The following is a 23,331-nucleotide window of genomic DNA, read 5'->3' as shown; positions in this document are numbered from 1 at the left end:
AACAACCAACACAGATACTAAGGTAGTAGTGAAGAGGTGAGGATAATGTGTCCGGTCGAAACCGGAAATCATGCCTAACTGAAATTGTGATTCTTCAGTTTCTCCCGGCGTATTTGTTGCTGGAACAGTCCACGGGTATACTGCCGGTTCATGGTGTCTAACGGGCACAATGTTTCGGCGATCAGACACGTCGTCATCTTCAGGTGCGCTGGCGAACTGAGCTCCTGAGGGCGGGCGGCCGTCTTAAATCCCCTGCTGAGAGTCTTCTTAATTACATTCAATGTCGGGTCCCAGGCCTTGCTGGGATTGTAGCCGCAATCTCGGTTGATAAGATTCCCTGGTGCAAATTTCGATAGCTTCCCTTATAACGCTGTCCCAATATTTAGAGGTCTGAGCCAGGATCTTGGTACGCTCATAATTCATCTCGTTTTTCTCGGACAAACAGTGTTCTGCTACCGCCGACTTATTTGGATATTTCAGTCGAGTGTGCCTTTGATGTGCTCCTCTACCCCGGCCGCTGTGGCCGAGCGGTTCTAGGCGCTTCAGTCCGAAACCGCGCGACTGCTCCGATCGCAGGTTCGAATCCTGCCTCGGGCATGCATGTGTGTGATGTCCTTAGGTTAGTTAGGTTTAAGTAGTTCTAAGTTCTAAGGGACTGATGACCTCAGATGTTAAGTCCCATAGTGCTCAGAGCCATTTGAACCAATCCTCTACAGACAACTCTCCGCTTCCTTTTAAACTGGCGGGTCCTCCTGTTGTGGGTACTTTTGATAAGATAATGTACAGCCTTTTCATAGTACTCTGTCTCTTTCACAGAAACCAGACTTTGGCAAAGAGAAACTACAGGCATCGGAAACATGTCTCTACTCTGAGTCATTGATCAGATATGCATTGTCAGCAGGCCCGTAGGCAAATCTAAATCAGCCGTCTGGTCAACATGTACGCTCTGTGGAAAGCGGTGATGGACGCTGCGTGTGAATATAAACGGAGCGCGACATTGACTAATGTCTCATCACCATATGCCTGTTCATGCGGAAATAAAGACTAGGCATAAAGTGCTGTTGACGATTATCTAGTTAGAAACGGAGGTCAAGAACGGAAAGGACAAATATGGAGAAGAAAATAAGCCGTGTTGTTTTCAAAGGAATCATCCCGGCTTTCGCCTTGATCTGTAGGTCGCCATACGGGGATCTGAAGTCGGCTCCTCCAGAATGCAACCCCCAGAGCGGCAAGCTGCAGCGCCATTCCGCTTGGTTTGTTTAATCGACGCCCCATCGAACTACTGTGCTGAGACGGAGAAATGCTGCAATATTTACTTAATGAGGTGGACGAATTGGATGAAAATATTCAACCGCACATGAATGAATTAAAGTCGTTTAGATGTGTTTTATCTATACTCCCCGTTGCTTTAAAGGCAGTCAAGGTTTTTTATACTGACCGTTCGTTGGGACATTGCTCATAAAAAACTACGTTCCTTCGTTCAAGATTCATATGGTATTACGATATTACACATACATCTGTAAATAAACGATCTCTGTCTGATGTACATGTGACAACTCGTGGTCAACCATTAAATGTATTCGCAACTGCGAATGTGGAGAACCATGAGCTGTACAACGGAATAACGACAATCAAAATTTCTACCGGGGCGGGGCTCGAACCTAGATTTCTCGCATATCTCGAGCGGTCGCCTAACCATTTGGTTATCCGAGCACGATTCACTGCCGGTCCCTAGCTTCCTTACGTCCACAGCCACGTGCGTACAACCTGTAGTCGTACATCCATTACGTATATTCTCGTACAGGAGAGAGTTTACTTGAAAGGCACTCGCCCCGTGTCGGCGGGTAAATACGATGTTGCAGTTTCTGGGTTATGCATGCACGTCCAAAGGAACTTTGCATCGTAATTCGGGATAAAACAGCCACTACAGTATATCGTATCGTGCTCATCGTAACAGTGTTAACGGTTAGGCTCTTCTTGGGAGGGGGCCGCCCCACGTCTTCCTCGTCTCGCGGAAACTGCTCCAGCTTGGTAAGCCTCCGGAACCTTCCAAGAATCCCCGCTCCGAGAGTATGGCTCCACTTTTTCATGGAGCGGGCCGCTCATCTTTCCTCCATCGTCCAGTGGATGGCGTCATATTAAGACACGGATCAAGAGGTCGCGTGGGACTTTCCCGATGGAGCCCTGCCTCCCTTTGCGAGTTTCGCTTAACAGAACGCGAGTCAGACGTACAACTCTGCTGAAGGCAGAAACTGGACGGATCAAGACCGGCAGTTCTACGAATGTCCTTTCGGTTCTCACATTGCACTTCATACTATCTACGAACCAGTCGATATGAACAGAGGAAGGACTGAAATGTCCACATTCTCTCCCATATACGAGTACTAGTCAAGTGTTATCAGCATCGCATCACCTAACGCTACAGAGAAAAAGACATCTTCCTTTCTTCCAAAGGCGGAAAAGTCCAACTCGTTTTTAGCGATACCAATATATTCACACAAATAACTGACACGCATTCGGGAGGACGACGGTTCAATCCCGCGTCCGGCCATCGTGATTTACGTTTTCCGTGATTTTGCTAAATCGCTCCAGGCAAATGCCGGGATGGTTCCTTTGAGAGGGCACGGCCGACTTCCTTCCCCATCCTTCCCATAATCCAGTGAGACCGATGACCTTGCTGTTTGGTCTCTTTCCCCCGAACAACCCCAACCCTCAGACAAATAACTGGTTTTCTTCACGGAGAGCCGGCCGGAGTGGCAGTGCGGTTCTGGGCGCTACAGTCTGGAGCCGAGCGACCGCTACAGTCGCAGGTTCGAATCCTGCCTCGGGCATGGATGTCTGTGATGTCCTTAGGTTAGTTAGGTTTAATTAGATCTAAGTTCTAGGCGACTAATGACCTCAGAAGTTAAGTCGCATAGTGCTCATAGCCATTTGAACCATCTTCACGGAGAAAATTGGTATTGTAAGTGAACAGCTGGGACGGCTAAAGCTGTCTAAAAAAATTAAAAATAGAGGAAGAAAACCGCGTACGAAAGGTGAAAAGCATATTACGTTATGAAAAACTGCACACAGTGTCTGAAGTATAAAAGAACACATGTCGTTAAATCAACTGCAGTTATAAAATAAATTCAATGAAAATGTGGTAACTGGAGTACAATTATAATTTATGTTTGTAGTAGGTAGAAGCTAGAGTATTTTCTAGACACACAAAGTGGATACGTAACTATGTAGAGGTAAAGCAATGATATGCTCGTTCTGGTGTAGAAAATATTTTGGCTTCCACCTGTTAGAAAAATTTTATTTTTCTATACCAATTACGAAAGTTTTACTAAAATGACGTGAGTAAAATTTCAACTAACAAGGACATGAATACTCAAGCAACCTCTAGCGGCACTATGTGACAATGTTCTCTACTAACTTTTGCTGTGTGTTATTTCACGGCGTTCTTGTATCAGCGATGTTCTCTGTGATATGTAATATGCGACGGATGAACTTCGCGAAACACTGGTTTTAACTTCGGCGTACCAATGTATCTAATGTCAACTAGCCAGCTAATTAATAAATGGAGTACATTTATAACTCTAATTGGGTACTGTATTAACCTTCACCGAGGCATGTGGAATAATAATTCATTCCACGTATTATACGTATGACAGTGTACGCTATTTTTTATAATCTAATATGTTTTATACTTTTACACCATTCACAGATCAGACGATAGTAACTCTGTTTACCGAAACCCGTCATGATAAATAAAAGTTTCACAAATGCGATTTTTGCTGGGAAGTCGTGTTCCTTCAAGATGAATATTTAAAGATCGTCCCTTATCACTCAATATAAGCTAGTTAACAGGAATGTTTATTCTGTCACCACTCCATTTATCTGTTGGACTGTATTTGTTTACAATTTATGAAGTTAACCGAATTTAAAGACTACAAAAGAACAAGTTGCTGAAGAAGCAATACTGTGTAACAGACGTAGTTATGTACATTCTGTTAGCTGTAAACCTTACGTTGAGCGTGCTTCTTATCTCGTCTTTGACCTGTACTTCTCTGGACTTATGACTTACGCTATTCCAGTAAACTATTCTCGTGTCGTTGACGACCTGTGCTTTGTGTCCCAATCCGAGTGTATTATTCCTTTCCCTTTACGAAGACGCGGAACATTTAGGGTTGGCCGGCCGGAGTGGCCGAGCGGTTAAAGGCGCTACAGTCCGGAACCGCACGACCGCTACGGTCGCAGGTTCGAATCCTGCCTCGGGTATGGATGTGTGTGATGTCCTTAGGTTAGTTAGGTTTAAGTAGTTCTAAGTTCTAGGGGACTTGTGACCACAGCAGTTGAGTCCCATAGTGCTCAGAGCCATTTAGGGTTGTTTTTCTGCAGCAGGGACAAGTCTCTGTGTTTATAATTCCTTTGGAGCAGAAACTCAACAACAAACACAGTTTTCGTCCCGCATTCTTTCAGAATTGGCTGTTGAGGCCAGTCTCTTCCTCTTCTTTTGGGTCATCAGTTTTCTGACAAGCTCGATGCTACATGCAACGACTTCCTCTTCTGCGCTAACCTCTTCGTCTCAAGAGTAAGATTTGCAGCCAACGTCCTAAATTAGTTGTTGGATACATTCCAGTCTCAGTCTTTCCCTATAGTTATATATGACGGTAGTATCTGTTCTCGAAAGAACACATACCGTGGATGACCATGCAGCTTTGCAGCTAGGGTGTCTATTTAATTATCATTTCCTTTCTAGCAAAGCTGCATGGTCATCCACGGTATGTGTTCTTTCGAGAACAGATACTACCGTCATATATAGTTAAAATATGGCTTCCCAGCCATTGACCATCTTGTGTGAACGCACACGCTATGCCCGAACTCGTACGGGACTTGGTAGATTAATCTGCCACGAGTAATGAGTATGATCGGCAAACATCTATTAGGCGCACTACGAATGTAGTGGTGTGGACATGTTGGGAATGTGGACCTCACGGGGAGCGTGCAAGGGATAAGTCCCTGCAGACGCACTATCCTCTGTGCCCGCGGTGGCTCAGATGGATAGAGCGTCTGCCATGTAAGCAGGAGATCCCGGGTTCGAGTCCCGGTCGGGGCACACATTTTCAACATGTCCCCAGTGAAGTATATAAACGGCTGTTTGCAGCTAGGGTGTCTATTTAATTATCATTTCATTTCCCTATAGTTTTTACTCCCTGTATCTCCCTGAGGTGTCACGAAAGTAGCTCCTTGATGTCTTAACACATGTCCTGACACTCTGTCCCTACTTCTTGTCAGTGTTTGTCAGATGTTCCTCACCTCGCCGATTCTGCAGAGATGCTCATTTCTGATGTTATAAATCCGCCTGATTTTCATCACCCTTCTATAGCATCACATCTCAAGCACTCTAGTTGTCTTCTTATCCGGTTTTCTCTGACTCTATAAAATGGTTCCTTCAAATTCCGATTTATCAGCATTTCATTCACTTTAGCAGCGATGCCACTGTGTTAGGTTGGTTGGTTGGTTTGGGGAAGGAGACCAGACAGCGAGGTCATCGGTCTCATCGGATTAGGGAAGGACGGGGAAGGAAGTCGGCCGTGCCCTTTGAAAGGAACCACCCCTGCATTTGCCTGGAGCGATTTAGGGAAATCACCACTGTGTTAGGTAACCGGTACTGAGTGACAAGTTGTTGCACAAGCAGAATCGGACCGCAAAGTGTGTCCGGCGCGGCGGATGAGAGGGCGTCCCGCGGAACTGAAGGGGGCGGCGAGCCTACCGCAGATAATGGCCGGCCGCGTCTCTTGCGTAACGAGCAGTCGGCCGCGTCGGTTCGGCGCGTTGTCCCACTTCTGGCCGCAGCGCCAGCACAGGGGTGAGTGGCGACCGTGCCAGGACACGATGGCAACACGCTGGCAGCTAACCGACAAATGTCGCCGAACACGTTACACACGGTGTTCCTCCAGAGATCTGGGCGGTAACTTTGCACGAGGGTGTTCAAAACGTGTCTGATAGTCTTTTGTTGAAACCAACAATGGTATCGGAGTGCGCGTTCTCTACGTTTGTAGGCATAAGTAGCGCGCATGCCCGATTTTTTTTTTTTTTTTACATGACTGTAGAAACAATCAGTCAGTGGCTGTATGAATATGTCCAAAAACAAAAAAAAAAAAAGCTCTGAAACATTAAATGCAAGTTAAAGGCGATGGCTGCCGTCAACTGCAGCGAAACATTACGCGGAATCAGCGGGGACGAGTGAAAATGTGTGCCGGACCAGGGTTCGAACACGGGATCTCCTGCTCACAAGGTAGGTGCGTTAACCAATGCGGCTTCCGGGACAGAGCCTTAGGGCCGATCCACACTTCCGCCGAGCGCCAGCTATACGCAGTTCTTGTATATTTAACTCCCATTCGCTGCTCTGATATTCCCACAGGAGGCCGGACCTATTTGTGCATCCGCATCGAAGAAGGTTTACCATTTATATGAATGCGTTGGGTCTATTCGGACATTTATTATTTATTACAGATAAATGAGGATTTTTGAAGCATCAAATGTGCATCCATTTAGAACAAGACATCACTGGAATTAATTTTAATTTTAATAATCAACAGCCTCAGTTGCACCGTTTACCTAGAATTTACCTAGGTTTCAGTCGCGATTACACAACCTATTTTCAGAATAACAGTAACTACCGTTTGTCCATAGTGGACATCGTCAAGCTAAAACTGCAGATCCATAAATTGTCGTCAGACTATAAAACTTATCTGGAACTGCCTCGGTCCCGCTTCGCGACCGCGATGCGGCAGCCACGAGTGCTGTAGTCCAGTTCCAGTATAACATTCGTGGCTGCAGCATCGCGGTCGCGAAGCGGGACCGAGGCAGTTCCAGATAAGTTTTATAGTCTGACGACAATTTATGGATCTGTAGCTTTAGCTTGACGATGTCCACTATGGACAAACGGTAGTTACTGTTATTCTCAAAAAGGTTGTGTAATCGCGACTGAAACCTAGGTAAATTCTAGGTAAACGGTGCAACTGAGGCTGTTGATTATTGAAATTAAAATTAATATTTACACAATTGCTGACAGGGCCGCGAAATATTGAAGATATTTAACATCTCTAGAAGTTTCCTCGAAATGCACCGTTCCACTGAGTCCTGTCTATATTTATTAAAGGGTAAAAATGAGAAAATATTTTAAAGACAATGCTGTTTTCATCTACATCTACGTCACATTCCGCAAGCCACCTAATGGTGTGTGGCGGAGGGTACTTTCGGTACCTCTATTTGATCCCTATAACCCTGGTGCACTCGCGAATAGTGCATGGGTAGAATGATTGTCGATAAGCCTCTGTATTGGTTCCAATTGCTCGAATTTTCTCCTCGTACTCAATACGCGAGATGTATGTGGGGGGAAGTAATATGTTGACTGACTCCTCCAGGAAAGGGCTGTCCCGAAATTTCAGTAGTAGGTCTTTCCGTGATGCACAACGCCTCTCTTGTAACGTCTGCCGGTGGAGTTTGTTTAGCATCTCCGTAACGCTCTCTCGCCAGCTAAACGATCCCGTGACGAAAAGCGCCGCTCTTCATTGGATCTTCTCTCTCCCTTCTATCGGTCCTACCTGATAGGGAACCCAGATAGATGAACAATACTAAAGAATCGGGCGAACAAGCGTCTTATAAGCCATTTATTTCGCGCATGAGTTACATTTCCTTAAGATTCTCCCTATGAATCTGAGTCTTGTGTCTGCTTTTCCCTCTATCTGTTTTATGTGGACATTCGACTTAAGGTCACTCTGGATAGTTACGCCAGATATTTTACGGCAGACGCTGTCTCCAGCTGTTTGTTATCAATAGTGTAGCTGTGCAGTAGTGGATTTCTTTTCCTGTGTATGAGCAGTATTTTACATTTATTTACGTTCAGGGTCAACTGCCAGAGCCTGCACCATTCATCAGTTCTCTGCAGGTCGTTCTGCAAATTCTTACTATATTGTGACGTTGCTACTTTGGTATAAACAACAGCATCATCTGCGAATAGCCTTAAACAGCATCCGTCGCTTTCTACTAGATCGTTTATATATATATATATATATATATATATATATATATATATATATATATATATATATATATATATATACCACACACCCCTGTGGTACTCCGGATATTACCTTTACGACTATCGATTTTGTTCCGTTAAGAGCGATGTGTTGAGTTCTATCTGCAAGAAAGTCTTGAATACAATCGCAAATCTTCTCCGATACTCAGTAAGCTCGAATTTTTTTCGTTCAACAGCATTGCGGGACGGTTTTAAATGCCTTACTGAAATCAAGGAACACGGCATCAACCTGGGCGCCGTTGTCCACTGTGCTGTGGATCTCATGGAGGAACAGAGCCAGCTGAGTTTCACAGGATCTCTGTTTGCGGAATCCATGTTGATTTATATAGAGCAGATGTTAATTTTCAAAAAACTTCATAATTCTTGAGCATGAAACATGTTCCATAATTCTACAGCAGACTGACGTCAACGATATAGGTCTACAATTGTGTGAATCTGTCTTACGGCCTTTCTTAAAAACGAGAACCACCTGCGCTTTTTTCCAGTCGTCACGTACCTTTCGTTGCTCAAGCGACCTACGATAATTTTCGCTGATATTCGTTAGTTGCATAGTGCTAACAGAGGTAACGTAATGCAGTATTTTGTTAATAAGCTGCTACTGTGTTTTTCAAGCTTGACATTTGCATCTGCGAATAGTAGCTACCTCCAAGTAATTTTCCCTTTATTTGTTCCGCAATAGCTCCGGTGTTGCAAGGACACGCCGCGACCACAAGGACTTGAAGGTCTTGATGAGTTTTCCCGCGCTATTTGAAGCCACCATCGTTCATGCAACCGCAAGGAAGGCTGGTAGTGTGCTGTTTTCGGAGGTGGATATTAAAGTTCAACTATTCAATACAGTTATATTAAACAGGGTTTTCAGGAGGAATAGCAAATATTTTACGAGGTGGTAGAATATAACATGTGGGCAGTTTTTATTGGTTTGAGGTATACAGTTGGTTACAGAGACAAGATTTCATTTCACTTGTTGGTACTCCAGCTGCTATGGATTTATTTTTCGATTGTCATTTTTGGTTTGAAGTTCAAGTAACGAAGTTGTGCTTGAGTATACATAACTGAATTTTTCAACTGTGATTGGGATTTGTTGGCCAATGCTATTGTATCTACTACGCATGCAGCACATATTTACAAATCTTGAGTACGGCTATATAAAATTTGTGCTCACATTTTGTAATGGAAACGTTGTTTGTAGAGAACACGATGGAGAATATTTACTAAGAGCGCAGCACCAGATTCAAGAGTGTTTACACTAAACTGCTTGAGACCGGTGCGGTGTCCTGCACGATATTAACTCTGAAGGTGCAAACTAGCAAAGTGTGGATGAAGTAAGGTACAGCTTCAGTTGTTATCACGTAGCCTTCAATAAGTAAACGAGGAATATCTACACTTATCGGCGTTCCACGTACGGCAATATGGAAGAAATCAGGTATGCTTCTATCTTTTTCAGTTCCAGGTGATGCTGGACATTCATGAAGGATATGAGAATAATACGTAGATGAGGATAATATGTAGATCTGAAATAATACTGCTTATTGATGAAGCCATTTTCACTCGTAACAGTATCGTCAACACTCATAACTCACATTGGTCGTCCGACGGAAACCCACATACCTGTTTTTCCAAAACAGAAGATAATTTACAAATAGCAGTAAACATTGAGCTAAAACACAATATAGTACAATTTAATTATATCTGTGTGTAAGTTAAAGGGAATGGTTTCAAGTGGAAGAATCCGCTCAGATCTAAAATAATAATTAGTGAGAAAATTTTAGAACAAGTATCCCACTTAATTTATCTATGACTTTATGTCAGATTTAACTGTGCCAGTGACATTCATAAGAAAGTTAGTAAATTTTAAGCTGTCTGCGGAACAATTGTACAATCTTTGGGAATAAAACCAAGAAAGGAAACACAGATGAAATTCTATAAAATTATGCCTGTACCTACTCTTGTATCTGCTTCTGAATCATGAACAGGAACAGAATACGAAAAGTCCCACGTACAGGCAGCAGTGATGAAGTTCGTGAGATATTAACGAGCTGTAAAAAGTGGACAAATTAAGGAATGCAACAGTAAGATCACATTGAAACATCTTTTGAGTTAATGATAAGACAGAAGAAAATAGAATGAAATGGAAAGATCATGTTGGCAGAATGAAAGAAAATAGATCAGCCAAAAAACTAATGAATAAATAGGCGACTGGTGTTGAATCTTGCCTTCTCGTCGAATGTGGGGTGTCTAGGAAACCTGCTTTCTCGGATCGCTAGCCAAACAACTAAAACAAATCGTATTAATGAGTAAGTAAGGGACAATACTTACCTTTGATAATTAAATATATGTGTCGCAAGCAAAGGGAGACATCCGAAACAAACAATGTTCCTGAAAAAATGGCTCTGAGCACTATGGGACTTAACTGCACTGGTCATCAGTCCCATAGAACTTAGAACTACTTAAACCTAACTAACCTAAGGACATCACACACATCCATGCCCGCGGCAGGATTCGAACCTGCGACCGTAGCGGTCGCGAGGTTCCAGATTGTAGCGCCTAGAACCGCTCGGCCACTCCGGCCGGCTAATGTTCCTGAGTATAACAACTCAAAGATTGAGCTACATAGAATGTAGAAGCAAATAACGAGCTTTGGCACTTCTATTCAGGTCGCCTGTCTTGATGCTTCTCTCCGACTATGCCACGACCATTCTTTTTTTTTTTGCGTGAGATTGAAATAGTCTTGTGGACAGTAAAACTCTTCCATTCGACAGTGATGTCATACCAAAGACAGCACTGGAGTGAACGTTGAAGGCGTGGCGGTGGGACTGATCTTCCATACCACCCTCCGACAGCGGAAGTTCAGCTCGCAGGCAAATATTAACTAACTACGAACTACATTACGTATGAGCAATCGTGGCTGAAGATGGTCGATACCCATGGGATTGTCAAGTGAACACTAACACTTTATTACTGGCCTTAACAGCGCCATCGATAGACATGGTCAGAATCGGAGTCCTCACGGATGGTGAGGGGAACAGGGTGTCGCTGGCAGTGCCTGGAAGGCGTTGTGCCAATGTTTTGCAAGCCAGCGTCCGTATCGAGTAGGGCTTCTACTCCTTCTCTCGCATGGACCTCTTGAGAGTGGCCTGACCGTTTCTGTCGTGGAGGGTAACTACCCTGGTGAAGGGAGGGGCATGGAGACTCCACCGAAGCACCTTATTCTGCAGGCACTGGAGAGTCTGCATCCTGGAGGCATTAATCGCAGCCGACGCAGTGGAGCCATAGGTGAGGGAAGTTTGGACAGCCATCCGGTACAGCCGGAGCTTGGTGTCGAGTTTCAACCCCCTGATGGTGAACATTGGGTTCAACTCTTATCAGCTCTTTTTCGGTTACATACGGCCGCGACCTGTCGGGCGGGGCGCTTATGTCATTTTCACAAAGGGGCCGCTGCTGTCGCGTTGTCATCCTGGAGTGGGGGCGGGTCTGCGTGCAACTGGCTGACGTCTTCTTCACAGCCCTGTCTGCTCCCTCGTTCCAGACTGGAGTGCCGGGGCTTGACTTTACGCCGTAACAACTGGAGTGAGAGAAGTAGGTAGACCTCACAAGGGCAGAGAGGTGGATGGATGACAGAGGCCGAAACTAATGACTGTAACACACAATCCTTGGAAAGATATTATGATGACGATGATCGTTGACATACAATTAAGTAGTAGTGGCCGTATAATACGTCTTTAGAACACGCCTGAAATTATCTTCACATTGAAACTTCCTGGCAGATTAAAACTGTGTGCCGGACCGAGACTCGAACTCTGACCTTCGCCTTTCGCGGGCAAGTCCTCTACCATCGGAGCTACCCAAGCACAACTCACGCCCCGTCCTCACAGCTTTAATTCCACCAGTGCCTCGTCTCCCGCTTTCCAAATTCACAGAAGCTCTCCTGCGAACCTTGCAGAACTAGCACTCCTGGAAGAAAGGATATTGCGCAGATATGGCTTACCCACAGCCTGGGGGATGTTTCCAGAATGAGATTTTCACTCTGCAGCGGAGTGTGCCCTGATATTAAACTTCCTGCCAGGAAGTTTCATATCATTGCGCATACTCCGCTACAGAGTGGAAATCTCATTCTGGAAATATCTTCACATCTGTCGATTTTGTTGGAATGAGAACGACATGTTGAGTTCCAAGTAAGTGCCGTTCCCGATATCAAATCTGGGATATGGGATTCAGATAGTGTGCTGAACCAACCAGTTCATGAACTGAAATCTCTGCTCTCTTTCGTTCATGAGGTGAGCCCTTCGTGATTAAATTCTGTGTTGTTGAATAAAATATCGATCGACACTACTGCCCATTAAAATTGCTACACCACGAAGATGACGTGCTACAGACGCGAAATTTAACCCACAGGAAGAAGATGCTGTGATATGCAAATGATTAGCTTTTCAGAGCATTCACACAAGGTTGGCGCCGGTGCCGACACCTACAACGTGCTGACATGAGGAAAGTTTCCAACCGATTTCTCATACACAAACAGCAGTTGACAGGCGTTGCCTGCTGAAACGTTGTTCTGATGCCTCGTGTAAGGAGGAGAAACGCGTACCATCACGTTCCCGACATTGATAAACGTCGGATTGTAGCCTATCGCGATTGCGGTTTATCGTATCACGAAATTGCTGGTCGCGTTGGTCGAGATCCAATGACTGTTAGCAGAAAATGGAATCCGTGGTTTCAGGAGGGTAATACGGAACGCCGTGCTGGATCCCAAGGGCCTCATATCACTAGCAGTCCAGATGACAGGCATCTTATCCGCATGGCTGTAACGGATCGTGCAGCCACGTCTCGATCCCTGAGTCAACAGATCGGCACGTTTGCTAGACAACAACCATCTGCAGGAACAGTTCGACGACGTTTGCAGCAGCGTGGACTATCAGCTCGGAGACCATGGCTGCGGTTACCCTTGACGCTGCATCACAGACAGGAGCGCCTACAATCGTGTACTCAACGACGAACATGGGTGCACGAATGGCAAAACGTCAGATGAATTCAGGTTCAGTTTAGAGCATCATGATGGTCGCATCCATGTTTGGCGACGTCGCGGTGAACGCACATTGGAAGCGTGTATTCATCATCGCCATACTGGCGTATCACCCGGCGTGATGGTATGGGGTGCCATTGGTTACACGTCTCGGTCACCTCTTGTTCGCACTGACGGCACCTTGAACAGTGGATGTTACATTTCAGATGTGTTACGACCCATGGTTCTACCCTTCATTCGATCCCTGTGAAACCATACATTTCAGCAGGATAATGGACGACCGCATGTTGCAGGTCCTGTACGGGCCTTTCTGGATACAGAAAATGTTCGACTGCTGCGCTGGCCAGCACATTCTCCAGATCTCTCACCAATTGAAAACGCCTGGTCAGTGGTGGCCGAGCAACTGGCTCGTCACAATACGTCAGTCACTACTCTCGATGAACTGTGGTATCGTGTTGAAGCTGCATGGGCAGCTGTACCTGTACACGCCATCCAAGCTCTGTTTGACTCAATGCCCAGGCGTATCAAGGCCGTTATTACGGCCAGAGGTCGTTGTTCTATGTACTTATTTCTCAGGCTCTGTGCACCAAAATCGCGTGAAAATGTAATCACATGTCAGTTCTAGTATAATATATTTGTCCAATGAATTCCCGTTTATCATCTGCATTTGTTCTTCGTGTAGTAATGGCCAGTTGTGATATACACTCCTGGAAATGGAAAAAAGAACACATTGACACCGGTGTGTCAGACCCACCATACTTGCTCCGGACACTGCGGGAGGGCTGTACAAGCAATGATCACACGCACGGCACAGCGGACACACCAGGAACCGCGGTGTTGGCCGTCGAATGGCGCTAGCTGCGCAGCATTTGTGCACCGCCGCCGTCAGTGTCAGCCAGTTTGCCGTGGCATACGGAGCTCCATCGCAGTCTTTAACACTGGTAGCATGCCGCGACAGCGTGGACGTGAACCGTATGTGCAGTTGACGGACTTTGAGCGAGGGCGTATAGTGGGCATGCGGGAGGCCGGGTGGACGTACCGCCGAATTGCTCAACACGTGGGGCGTGAGGTCTCCACAGTACATCGATGTTGTCGCCAGTGGTCGGCGGAAGGTGCATGTGCCCGTCGACCTGGGACCGGACCGCAGCGACGCACGGATGCACGCCAAGACCGTAGGATCCTACGCAGTGCCGTAGGGGACCGCACCGCCACTTCCCAGCAAATTAGGGACACTGTTGCTCCTGGGGTATCGGCGAGGACCATTCGCAACCGTCTCCATGAAGCTGGGCTACGGTCCCGCACACCGTTAGGCCGTCTTCCGCTCACGCCCCAACATCGTGCAGCCCGCCTCCAGTGGTGTCGCGACAGGCGTGAATGGAGGGACGAATGGAGACGTGTCGTCTTCAGCGATGACAGTCGCTTCTGCCTTGGTGCCAATGATGGTCGTATGCGTGTTTGGCGCCGTGCAGGTGAGCGCCACAATCAGGACTGCATACGACCGAGGCACACAGGGCCACACCCGGCATCATGGTGTGGGGAGCGATCTCCTACACTGGCCGTACACCACTGGTGATCGTCGAGGGGACACTGAATAGTGCACGGTACATCCAAACCGTCATCGAACCCATGGTTCTACCATTCCTAGACCGGCAAGGGAACTTGCTGTTCCAACAGGACAATGCACGTCCGCATGTATCCCGTGCCACCCAACGTGCTCTAGAAGGTGTAAGTCAACTACCCTGGCCAGCAAGATCTCCGGATCTGTCCCCCATTGAGCACGTTTGGGACTGGATAAAGCGTCGTCTCACGCGGTCTGCACGTCCAGCACGAACGCTGGTCCAACTGAGGCGCCAGGTGGAAATGGCATGGCAAGCCATTCCACAGGACTACATCCAGCATCTCTACGATCGTCTCCATGGGAGAATAGCAGCCTGCATTGCTGCGAAAGGTGGATATACACTGTACTAGTGCCGACATTGTGCATGCTCTGTTGCCTGTGTCTATGTGCCTGTGGTTCTGTCAGTGTGATCATGTGATGTATCGGACCCCAGGAGTGTGTCAATAAAGTTTCCCCTTCCTGGGACAATGAATTCACGGTGTTCTTATTTCAATTTCCAGGAGTGTATATGAGTACTTTGTTATCGAAAAACACTAATGCGTGAACACGAAACATTTTCATAATTGTACAACAGATCTACGTCAGTGATATAGGCCTGAGGTGTAGAAGATGCGCTGTGAAAAGAAATCATTCACCGACACAGTTCTCAGAAACGCAAAGCGTATTCGCAAGTAACGTTGAGGGTCACCCATTGCTATTGGCCTGTGGAGGATAGCCATTACACAGTCGATTGATCATAGGCAAATGAGGGACGTTTTCGCAGTAACAGTTTCACGGAAGTGTGGCTAAACGCTGCCCGTTATCCAGTTCGCCAGACAAACCGTTCGCTGCTGGCGGTAGTGGTTTGGTCTGAAAGGAAGACGTAGGTAGAAAGCGCCGCCGCCGCCGCCGCCGTTTTCCGCCGTTTCGAGACACTCTCGCTGGGAGGCCCGCCGAATGGGAAGACGGAACAGGTGAGAGGCGCGGCAAGGAAGCGGCTCCCGATAGCTGCGGCGCCTTCCCGTTTCTGCTCCAGTAAGCCCGCCGTGCAGCCCGGCCTGCAGCCTAGCCCTGCCTTCCTCGGTCGCTCAGCTACGCTTTCGCGGTGGCTCTCCGGCGCCGAACGCCACGGACCGAGCGGGGAGAACCCACCCAAATCCGACAGCTCCGCCACCGTGAGGCGGGAAAACTACTGCCGGTGGCAGGCGGACGTCACAAGTCCAGCACAGAGATTCCAGTTCTAGGTGCTCTCCGTGGCGAGTGATAATTTTTATTCCCTGTCTGTCACAAGAGTTGTAACTACACTGAGCAATACAATTAAAGCATCACATTTTGAAACCCCGTAATTTTTTCCTATCGCTAAGCATTCAGATAGATTATATAATGGTAAGACAGAGATTTAAGAAACAGGTTTTAAACTTTAAGACATTTCCAGGGGCAGATGTGGACTCTGACAACAATTTATTGGTTATGAACAGTAGAATAAAACTGAAGAAACTAGAAAAAGGTAGGAATTTAAGAAAATGGGACCTGGATAAACTGAAAGGACTTGAGGTTCTTCAGACAGAGCATTTGGGAATGATTGACAAGAACATGGGAAAGAAAGTTACTAGAAGAAGAATGGGTAGCTTTGAGAGACGAAATAGTGAAGACAGCAGAGGATCAAGGAGGTAAAAAGAAGAGGGCTAGTAGAAATCTGTGGGTACCACCACAGATATTAATTGATGAATGGAGGAAATATAAAAATGCAGTAAATGAAGCAGGTGAAAAAGAACACAAACGTCTCAAAAATGAGATCAACAGGGAGTTCAAAGTGGCTAAGCAGGGATGGCTAGTGGATAAATGTAACGCAATACAGGCATACATCACTAGGGGTAGGACAGATACTGCCTACAGGATAAGTAAGGAGACCATTGGAGAAGAGAGAAACTCCTGTATGAGTATCAAGAGCTAAGATGGAAAACCAGTTCTAAGCAAAGAAGGGAAGGAGTGGAAGGAGTATATAGAGGGTCCATATAAAGGCGAAGTACTTCAGGGCAGTATTATGGAAATGGAAGAGGATGAAGTGGAGATGAAATGGAAGATATGATACTGAGTGAAGAACTTGACAGAGCACGGAAACACTTAAGTCGAAACAAGGCCCCGGGAGTAGACAACATTCCATTAGAGCTACTGACAGCTTTGGGAGAGCCAGTCCTGACAAAACTCTACCATCTGGTGAGCAAGATGTATGAGAGAGGCGAAATACCCTGAGACTTCAAGAAGAATATAGTAATTCCAACTCCAAAGAAAGCAGGTGTTGACAGGTGTGAAAATTACCGAACTATGAGTTAACAAGTCACGGCTGCAAAATACAAACACGAACTCTTTAGAGACGACTCGAAAAGTTTATACAAGCCGACCTCGGAGAAGATCAGTTTGGATTCCGTAGAAATGTTGGAACACGCCAGGCGTTACTGACCCTAAGACTTATCCTAGAAGATTAAAGAGAGGCAAACCTACATTTCTAGCATTTGTAGACTTAGAGAAAGTTTTTGAAAATGTTGACTGGAATACTATCTTTCAAATTCTGTAGGTAGCAGGGGTGAAATACAGGGAGCGAAAGACTAGTTACAATTTCTACAGAAACCAGATGGCAATTATAAGAGTCGAAGGGTACGAAAGAGAAGCAATGGTTCAATAGGATGTGAGACAAGGTTGTAGCCAATCCCCAATGTTAGTCAATCTCTATATACTGAGCAAGCAGTAAAGGAAACAAAACAAAAATTTGGAATAGGAATTAAAATCCATTGAAAAGAAACAAAAAGTTTGAAGCTTGCTAACGACATTGTAATTCTTTCAGAGACAGCAAAGGACCTGGAAGAGAAGTTGAACGGAACTGACAATGTATCGAAAGGAGGATATAAGATGAACATCAACAAAAGTAAAACGAGGAGGATTGTTGTTGAGGGAATTAGAGTTGGAAATGAGACACTTAAAGCAATAGATGAGTTTTGCTATCTGGGGAGCAAAGTAACTGAGAATGGTCGAAGTAGAGAGGATACAAAATGTAGACTGGCTTTGGCAAGGAAAATGTTTCTGAAGAAGCGAAATTTGTTAATATCGAGTATAGATTTAAGTGTCAGGAAGTCGTTTCTGAAGGTATTTGTATGTAGTGTAGCCATGTATGGAAGTGAAACATGGACTATAAAAACTTTGGACAAGAAGAGAATAGACTGGTGCTACAGAAGAACGCTGAAGATTGGATGGGTGGTCACATCACTAATGAGAAAGTACTGAATAGAATAGGGGAAAAGACGAATTTGTGGCACAACTTGACTAGAAGAAGGGATCGGTTGGTAGGACACGTTCTGAGGCATCAAGGGATCACCAATTTAGTTTTGTAGGGAAGCGTGGAGAGTAAAAATCGTGAGGGATACCAAGAGATGAATACACTAGCGAGATTCAGAAGGATGTTGGTTACAGTAGTTACTGGGAGATGGAGAAGCTTGCACAGGATAGAGTAGCATGGAGAGCTGCATCAAACCTGTCTCTCGACTGAAGACGACAAAGGTCCCCACTGAACATGACCACACGCCTTTGAAGTGAGACTGGAATTGTTGGTCTGGTGCACAGGTTGGATCCATTAGGGACCATTCAAAACAATGAGACGAAATCTGAACCTGATCTGAAGCAGTAAAGGGTGTTTATATTTCTTCAGCTGTTATGTTTCACCATGTCCTTATTGAGGGGGCAACACTGGCACAAGTCTGAATAAAACAACAAAGAGTTCCTCTAAGACCCACAAGTTTGGCAACACTGTCAGTACCACCCATCCACGTTTAGTGGGCACTTTAAAAATGTGTATGTACAGAGAAAACACTTGAGAGAGTCCTGCACGCCTGCCAGTAGGCATGCGGGATCAGTGAAGTGTCAAAGGGCTGCCTACCTGCAGGTGTGTAGGGCTTGAATGGTCCCTAGTGTTCCACCCTGTACATCAGACCAAAACTTGCGGTCGCATTTCACTCCAAAGGCGTGCGAACACGTACGGTGGGGACGGAGCGCTGCGATGTCGCAAAACTGATAAAATTTCACTTAATGGGTATTTCATTGCCACTAGTTACTTACAAAATTGTTTCAGAAATCATACTCAAGCACTGGAGCACAATCAGACCATTTATTCGTGAATATCAAGCAGGTTTTAGGAAAGGTTCATAGTGAGTGGAACGAATTCTCAATTTCAAGACGGTCTTACAAATCCGTAAGGACAGACGAACGGTGGTCACATTTGCACGCTTCAAAAGAGGATATGATTCGACACATAGATGTAAACTGTTAAGCACACTCTAAGAGTTTAAACTGGATAGAATGACAAGACAGCTTATTACAGTGAGTTGACAATATTCATGGGATAGCGATTTTCAGATATACAGTAGGCGGTATTATCACTTGTATAACATGTAAAAGTACATTGGTACATTGGCGGAGCTGTCTTCTGTACTCAGGTGGTTCGTGTGAAAAGGTTGCCGACGTGATTATGGCCGCTCGACGAGAATTCACAGACTCTGAACGCGGAATGGTAGTTGCTCCTACAGGCGTGGGGCATTGCATATCGGAAATACTTACCGAATTCAGTATTCCGAGATCCATTGTGTCAAGAGAGTGCCTAGAATACGAATACTGACGATAGTCGAAGTACAAAGCAAGCTGCCAATAGCAATAAAAGAATTTCTGGAAAAAGAGAAATCTCTTGTTGCCGAATATAAATTTAAGCATTACGAAGTCTTTTGTCTAGGTATTTTCCTCGGATGGAGCGTCGTACGAAACAAACGTGGACGATAAGCAGTTCAGACCAGAATAGAATAGATACTTTTGAAATGCGGTGCTACAGAAAAATGTCAAAAAAAAAAAGAAATAGGTAGGTCGAGTAATTAATGAGGAGGTAATGAATCGAACTGATGAAAGAAAGAAATTTGTGAAATAACTTGATTAAGCGAAGGTATCGGTTGACACATTCTAATGCAGCAAGGAACATCAATCTGGTTGTGGAAGAGAGTACTGAGGGTAAAAATCGTAGAGACCAAGGCTCTGATACAGTAAGCGGGTTCATATCGATGTAAGTTGCAGTTATTACGATGAGATGAAGAGTTTTGCTGAGGGTAGACTATCGTGGACAGCTCCGTCGACCAATGTTTGGAATGATGAGCGCAGCAAACCAACAACATAACACCTTTCCTTTAGAGGATTTTATTCTGTTAGAGAAGATGTACTATCCTCGTACATGTAGTTTGATGTGATGTATGGCGAAATCAATTTGTGGTATTTTCCCCACAAAATATGCACCCTACAGGAGAACTTGTTTACAGTTCTCGAAGTAACATTAAAATCACTGCCAAGTACTTTTGTGAGACACAGGAAATGTGATATTAATGCCAACAAAGAACACATGGGAAACTTCTTTGATTAACCCCAGTCTCCCGTTGCATTGTTGCAATAGTTGCAATTGTTGAAACAAACGTTCCTCTCTCATTTGCATTCGATTTGCGTTCTATCCTGCGAGCTCCATGTTAGATACACTGTATATTTGAGAGTTACAAAATCTGCTACTTTAATCTCAACTGTTTTGTTAGTAATATTATCCGAATAGCTGGGAGTGCTTGACAGAATCTGTGTGTTGTTATACTGCATACGATGACCAGTTCCAGGAAAGTGTTGTGCAATAGCAGATTTCCTTGGCTGTTGTTAAGTGTGTGTCACACACGCCCGCAGTAGCGAAGGAAATTGCGCGTGAGACACACGCCTACAACAGCCGAGAAAATCAGCTCTGGCAGGACATTGCGTTGACACCAGTCATCCTGCAGAATACAACAACTCGGAGATTCTGGCATGCAGCTCCAACTACTGGGATGTTAAGGAAGCAGTTGAAATTAAATTACCAAACAGTCTTGTAAACAGAGACGGGGTTTTTAGTTCAATTCTATTTGAATTCTGCTCTCTGCCTTGTAAAACGAAAAAGGGCAGAGTTAACGCCAAGTCCCCCGTCGGCAACCAGTATTCACTATTGACAAAGTAAGAAATTGTTCTTCTTTGGTTGTGTTGTGTCATTAGCGTTGAATGATGAGATGTGCACCTATCGAAATATCGGCGGCTGTTGATGACGTTACCCAGCTATGTTCTGGTAAGCTGTTTGTTCGTATGGAATTTACGTAGCAAGAATAGTGTTTACGTCCTTGGTACACGACATCGTTAACTAACTGAAACCCGTAATACGCTAAGGTACGCAGCGAAAATTATGTGCGGTTGGCTTCAACATTTCGTTCCATAGGTACTTTTTTCTGTATCCATGAGGGACTACCCCAATGGCCGGCCGCTGTGTCAGAGCGGTTCTAGGCGCTTCAGTCCCGAACCGCGCACCTACTACGGTCGCAGGTTCGAATCCTTCCTCGGGCATGGATGTGTGTTGTGTCATTAGGTTAGTTAGGTTTAAGTAGTTCTAAGTCTACGGGACTGATTACCTCAGATGTTAAGTCCCATCTATGCTTAGAGCCATTTGAACCATTTGGACTACCCAAATGAGTTAATACGACTGTTGATTGGACATCGAGAGCAGTTTTGAACGATTACAAACAGCAATATCAATTCGCTCCCGCTTATCCCACTTGCTTATCAGCCTCGCAATTCATTTTAAAGCACCAGATGTCGAAAGTTGAGGACAGCATGCTGGTGCCGGGGGTGCTACGCCCAGTACGCTGCCGAGGTTACCAAGGAGCGAGTAACCTCCATCAGATGTGCAAGAATGTGACTACTGCCCAGTTAATCAGCGTTTAGTGCATCAGTTATTCAGTTAACGCTCCATAACTGGCTCAAAAGCTGACAAAGACCAGTTTCTATAAAACAGCACGATCTGAATAAACCTCATTTTAGTGCTATGGAGGTCTCAGTAACTACAAGGACTGATTTAACTACCACTATTTCAAATAGCCATACCACCGGAGCACTTTTTTTGTATGAGTTTCGAGACTTTTTGAAGTTTGGAGATGGTCTTCCGGTATCGCTACTGCCGGTGTTTATACGGTCGACGTCGTCAATTTTCCAGCAATTGAAGTACATGGTGCCAATACTGTTCCAAAAATTGCTGTTGGTAATTAGAATGTTCGAATGTGTGTGTGAAATCTTATGGGACTCAACTGCCAAGGTCATTAGTCCCTAAGCTTACACACTACCTAACCTAAACTATCCTAAGGACAAATGCACACACCCATGCCCGAGGGAGGACTCGAACCTCGGCCAGGACCAGCCGTACAGTCCATGTTGGTAATTAGTTTTCGACAGTTAAACAGTTATTCGGTAAGGCGTTCCCGCCGACTGGGCGAAGGTCTGAACAGTACTGCAAACACAGTATGGTTACAAAGTTGTCGCCTTATATCGAAAACGAAAAGCCTTACGTGTTGTGGGCCGGAGGAGGGGCCGTTAAACTCTGCACCAACCGATCAAGCCGCGGGTAACCTTGGAAATGCGCGCAGGAACGACCAAACCATTCCCAGCCTTTTACCGGCTGTAACAGCTAACGTAGACATCCCAAATGAGTACAAAATCTCTAATACCAATAAACTTTCGAAACCCAGTCGGTTAAAGAATCGATAGGGTTCATACAATTCCACGTTTAGATCTCCGTACCTTCTATAGCTACGGAGGAGGTCTAAGTGGAAGAGTGATGGAATCCCGGCTGAATAACAGTACAATTAACCACGTCTGAAATCCGATTAGCGTGAAAAAGCAGCCGGGACCAACCATTATTCACCTCTTTGAGTGCATTAAATTCACGACCATGTCTAGGTCCTCCAGATTACCCGGTCTTAACCCAGCTCGAGCATTGGTGGGATGCTCTCAATACCTGCGTACTCTCGATGCACTCAGCACCAATTGCAAAAGAACAATTGACGGTAGCACTGCAAGATACGTGGGTATCTCTCCAGAACTATTCCAGCACCTCGTATAGTCCATACCTCACTGCGTTGCTGCAGTTTTGAGCACCCAAGAATAATCGACTCAGTATGAACAGCACTTCCAGTACCTTGCTATGACTTCTAGAGTCAGTAAAACTGAGGCATCTTCAGAATTGACGTATTAAATACACATTAGTAACACACTGTCGTCCGCAGCTCGTGGTCGTGCGGTAGCGTTCTCGCTTCCCACGCCGGGTTTCAGGGTTCGATTCCCGGCGGGGTCGGGGATTTTCTCTGCCTCGTGATGACTGGGTGTTGTGTGATGTCCTTAGGTTAGTTAGGTTTAAGTAGTTCTAAGTTCTAGGGGACTGATGACCATAGATGTTAAGTCCCATAGTGCTAAGAGCCAACACACTGTCAGTAGATGACATAGGCTGAGGATTTAGACTTTTGCAGGTCTTTGTAAGGTTCTAAATATGGGACTGAAATGACACTGAAATCGAGAGAAACAGCCTCCAGGCTGTGGCTAAGCCATGTCTCTGCCTCCGAAATATCATCTCTTCCAGGAGTGCTAGTTCTGCAAGGTTCGCAGGAGAGCTTCTGTGAAGTTTGGAAGGTAGGAGACGAGGTACTGGCAGAAGTAAAGCTGTGAGGACGGGGCGTGAGTCGCGCTTGGGTAGCTCAGTTGGTTGAGCAC

At 45.5% G+C, this 23,331-nt stretch overlaps 1 protein-coding gene and 1 non-coding gene across 2 annotated transcripts in view; both read left to right on the top strand.

Annotated features, from left to right (window-relative positions):
- The window catches only part of LOC124787880 (neprilysin-4-like), a 726,210-nt gene that overhangs the window by 28,154 nt on the left and 674,725 nt on the right, over window positions 1–23,331 (top strand). The window lies entirely within an intron of this gene.
- Window positions 5,027–5,101, top strand: Trnat-ugu. Its single transcript has one exon. It is a non-coding gene; the product is annotated as a tRNA-Thr (tRNA).

This window comes from Schistocerca piceifrons, chromosome 3 (genome assembly GCF_021461385.2).
Source record: "Schistocerca piceifrons isolate TAMUIC-IGC-003096 chromosome 3, iqSchPice1.1, whole genome shotgun sequence".
Taxonomy (NCBI): domain Eukaryota; kingdom Metazoa; phylum Arthropoda; class Insecta; order Orthoptera; family Acrididae; genus Schistocerca; species Schistocerca piceifrons.
Note: the sequence above shows the minus strand (reverse complement) of the source record. Positions and strands in the feature narration are given on the sequence as shown.